Genomic DNA, 4,536 nt, shown 5'->3' with positions numbered 1-4,536 from the left:
CAAACAGATAAGGACATCCCTGTATCTCACATACGGGATCTCTGATGATTGAAGTTTTTTGGAAATGATCTTACACGTAAACCAGGGAAGTCACGTAAACCAGGGAAGTCATCGCTGTTTTTGGTTTCATCGTAATCTAGAAACAGTAGTAATGTAGTTGAACATATTCATATTCTTAGCCTTCTTTGGACTAAAATTTTACTTTATTTTCATACATAGTTTCAGAATTTACAGAATGCTCTTATCTCATTCCACTCTCAACAGCAACCTTGGAATACACTGTTAATCTTTTCATAACAAAGGCTCAAAGGAACTTTAGTAACTAACTTGCTCAAGGTTTACACTGGTTTCTAAGTGGCAGAGCTGGCTGTATCTGCCCCGCCTGTATCTTTAAACCTGCTATGCCCAGAGTATTTCTGATGTAATTTTAAATTTGCTTCTCCATGTGCAGAGATAATACTGCCTTTATATATATTTTCCGTTCACAGATAAGGGGTCTTATAGATATTAATGATCTTTGTCTCCGTATCTTTGCCTCCCGGAGGGGGAGAGATCGCGGTAGAGAGGCTGCTAGGCGGTGGCCTCCAGAAGGCTGGGCGGGAGGTGCAGAAGCGCGGATACGCAGTCGGGGCGCTGCGCCCCCAGGCCCGGGGAGCTCGCGTCAGGGTTCAAAGTGCGGACGAGTGGGGCCTGAGGAGGGAATGTGAGGGCGAGGAGGGCGTACAACGGAAGGGACTAATCTCGCGGTTTCGAGGTGGGAGCCAACCTCGCCCCCCCCGCCCGTTTTCCTTTCCCAGTGAAGACGGTTTGGGCGGGTGGGGAAGCGCGTCCTCGGAGCGCTCTCGCGCTCCCCTTTCCCTCCCAGCGCGCGCTCTCCCACCTCCCTTCCGCCCGAGGCCTCCAACGGCGGCGAGCGCGGACTGGGAGCTGGGAGGGCGGGTCTCAACGCAGGTGTTAGACCCGTCGGCCGCGTTCGGTGGGCTGGCCCGGCCCCTCGCTCGGTCTGCCGCCGCCCCCCCCGACCCGCTGCGCCGGGAGGGCGGAGCCGGGGCGCGCGCTGGTCCTCTGCACGCGGGCTGGCGGCGCGCGGCGCCTCGGTCTGGGGGAGCGCGGGGCGGTCTCCGCCGGCGTCGCGCGCGCTGTGTGTGAGCGGGGTCGCGCGCGCGCGCGACAAGCGAGTGAGGGAACGAGGAGCGGCCGGGTGTGAGTGTGGGAGTGTGTGTGCGGGTGTGTGTGGGAGTGCGGGTGAGGGGGAAGCCGGCCGACCGCAAGGCTGTGAGAAAGTGGGCGAGTGGGCGAGGACGCCCGGCCTGGCCGCCGGAGCCGCGGTCGGCGGAGAGGAAAGGCGGCTCCCGGCATCCCGACCCCCTCCCCCTCCGACTTCCAGCCGGCCTGGCGGCGCGCGCTTCCTCGGAGGCCCCAGCCAGGCCCCGCCGGCCGAGAGCGAGGGAGGAGCCGCCCGAGCCAGGTGAGCGGTACGGTCGCTTCCCTCCCCGGGTGTAGGGGCGTGAACGGCGGCGCGCCCTCCCGAGTGGGCGAGTTTGGCGGAATGGACTCCGCGACGAGCGGGAGCCCGCCCCGGGAGGGAGCGGGGCCGAGCGCGCCTGGGGCCCGGGGCTTGCGAAGGCCGGTGGTCGCTCGGTGCCGGAGTCGGTGGCGAGCGGGGCAGAACCTGGCCCTCGCGTTGGGGGGAGGGGCTTGCTGGCGCCGAGTGCGTGAGGCTGAGGGAGGCGGCGGCCGCGGCGTGAAAGGAGTATGGTCGCCCCTGTCGGTGAGGGGGTGTGGTAACCCTGGGAATGCGTGTTGGAGTGGAACCTGCGGGTTGCTAACGTGCCCTCACGAGTGTGGTAGTCTCACTGCCCCTGCTTCCCTGCGACAAATTCCGCGGCGTGACCGAGGGAGGACGATAATGTGCTGCTCCTCCTGCAGTTACTGTTTTCAGTTCTGTGTTTCCTTATGCGCAATTTTAGAGTGTGACAGTCGTTCCCCCTTGGCCTTTGACAGCCCTGTAAGAAGGAGGTGACCAAATAATTGCTTCCTAGTTTGGATTTTAAAAATTTGCTCATAATGTATATATAATCCTCCCCCCAAAAAACTCACACAGGGGATAATAACTTAAGTCTTACCGTGTTAATTTATCCTCATCTCTAGTCGCAGATTTGTAATTCCAGCATTTCGTCCTATTTGTGTTTATGGGTAGGGATGGGTGTGTGTTTTTATGTTACTTTTTTTCTTCTTAGTTTTCAGCACTCTATTGGACACTGAGGAGTGTTTATCCTATGAGTGGGGTTATTGTAGTAACAGTGCTGAATGTAACTTCTTTGTAAACCTTTCAGTCTGTTACTTTGCTGTTAGTAATAGATATTGTTCCCACATTTGTGGAGTTGGGTTAAATTCTAAATCGGTATAGAAAGTTTATGGGCAGCTTAATATGGAACATTTTTCTTTTTGTGGGCTTGTTATGTTTATGGGGCATTCTTAATTATGAACTATAATTCTTAAAATTGAAGTGTTATTTAATTTTCTTTCACAATATTGCGTAGCTTAAAGGTAATTTCTTCTGTTTATTTTTTAAAATGGTTCCTTAAAAGCAATCGTCAGAAAATTTTTAAGATATTCGTTTGGAAGAAAACACTCCGAAATTCCAGTCATGGAGATTCAACACTTATTATAGTATGTAAAACTCTAATTATAAAAATTGTCACAGTTAAACTTCTTTTCTGATGGTTACTGTGTGTTATTTGGTTGGTATGTCAAAGAGGAGGAGACTTATTTTTGAGGTACTCAATCTTATGTTTATTCCTTTCTGTCTTAGCGCTGTTAATTTTCTTCTTTCATGTCATTGATTTAGTTGTTAGTTTGGCAACATGGCTGTTGATGTTTTTTTATCTTTCTCTGTCTCCTTCTCTTGTCTTCTCTTACCCCTACCAGGTGCTGGAGACTCCTTGTCGGGGAGGGGGGCAGTCTGTGATTCTGAGAAAAGAGCCAAGAAGGGGAACAGCAAATTCAGTCCCATGCAATTCTCCACTCAGTCAAGAGCCACTTTTCTCTTCCTGCCTTTCCCCAACAGGGGGTAAGGAGTTGAGTATATAACCTTTAGCCCATTGGCTACCAGCTAAAATTCCACTTAGTTTTTAGTGGATAGCTTTTTTATTCCCATGTTTCCTTAGAGTCCCTATTGAATATACTCAAGCCAGTAGTAGCGTGAGTACTAGGAGTGGAGGGGAGAGTGACAACAAGAAATCATCCCCTATTTTCCCTTTTCTCATTCAGTCCCCTCTTCCTCTCCAGAGGGAAATTACCAGCAAAATCTTATAAATCTTGTACCCCTTCTCAGCCATATTGCAAAGAAACACACTAAAGTGGACATTCATATTTTCTCTGACCAATGAACACAAACTAAATCTCAGGCACTGGTTTGTTGGGACACATGGAGAAACATTTTTTTTTAAATATCTCCCAGTTCCCCCTTTCCCCAATATGTATCCACCTAGGATTTGTTGCTGGGGTAAGTCACTACTAGGTTCATTACTCAAAGCTCCCCTCTCCGAGCTGAGTGATCAGTCATGAACACTAGTGGGGCTGAGGCAAGGAGATAGAGCAGTGCAAGTTGTTCCATGCTTTGGGAAGCAGGAGTAGCTTTTATCATCTTCCTCTGGGGAGCAGGCATAGAGACTTAAACTGAGTGAAAATGGGTGGAGGAAGAACTTCTATACCCAGGAGTAACATGTGAAGAGTGAGAGAAAACCAAACATAGAGTAAGGAGGGTGAGTTTTATTGTATGTTGCTTGCTGATAACTGTTTTGGGGGCACTTTAGAGATAAGAATTCATAGAGAGACTTTCTTTTATGGCAGAGTAGTTTACTAAGAGTATTCTACAAGTAGGATTCCATCATAAGCATATGAGAAAAGAACCTTTAAAAATTGTAATGGTTATGCTATTTTAAAATCTGAGGGAGGAAGAGACTGTGATAGGAACAATGAAAAAAGTATTTTTTAAATGTTAGCTGCGCTGATTTGTGCAGTTGTTTGAAGAGAAGTTGAGTAGGGAGATTAGGTACCAATGTTGGGGAGCTTATCTTATTTGGAAAATTTTCCTACTGGTCATATTTAGGATTGTTAATAATATAACCTCCAAAAATGTCTGTACCTAATATTTTAAATTCATGTGCTATATGTAACGGTGTACATGTTAACGTTTGCAAAAAAGGATTGGCTTTCTGGCTTCATGGTAACTAGTGCCATGGTGTTATTTTTAATGTTTTCTTTTCCAGTGTTTTTTCCTCTAAAAATTGGCTTAGAGGACAAAAGCCACAGAGCTAGCCAGCTCTACTCCCTTAGAGGCTAGTCTGCATGGAACCCATCTGTTTTTTTCCTGTTGCTGAAATTATATTTTTGTTTTTTCTTCTAACTTTAACTGTTAACAAAACTAATTATTTCAGGATCAATTGTATGATGAGGGAAACCAGCATTATGCTTTTTTTTTTTAAAAGAAGTTGAAAAAATTACGAATTTTTGATAGCTGCATTTAGATCT

At 48.1% G+C, this 4,536-nt stretch overlaps 1 protein-coding gene across 1 annotated transcript in view; it reads left to right on the top strand.

The window, feature by feature from the left end:
• Window positions 1-1,067: 1,067 nt before the first annotated feature.
• The window catches only part of RIMKLB (ribosomal modification protein rimK-like family member B), a 74,847-nt gene continuing 71,378 nt past the window's right edge, over window positions 1,068-4,536 (top strand). Inside the window, exon 1 of the mRNA XM_012637922.1 lies at window positions 1,068-1,468. The gene's annotated coding sequence lies outside the window, so the exon portion shown is untranslated. The remainder of the gene's footprint in view (window positions 1,469-4,536) is intronic.

This window comes from Propithecus coquereli, unplaced genomic scaffold, assembly GCF_000956105.1.
Source record: "Propithecus coquereli isolate 6110/MARCELLA unplaced genomic scaffold, Pcoq_1.0 Scaffold124, whole genome shotgun sequence".
Lineage (NCBI taxonomy): Eukaryota > Metazoa > Chordata > Mammalia > Primates > Indriidae > Propithecus > Propithecus coquereli.
This window is presented reverse-complemented; position numbering and strand designations above follow the sequence as displayed.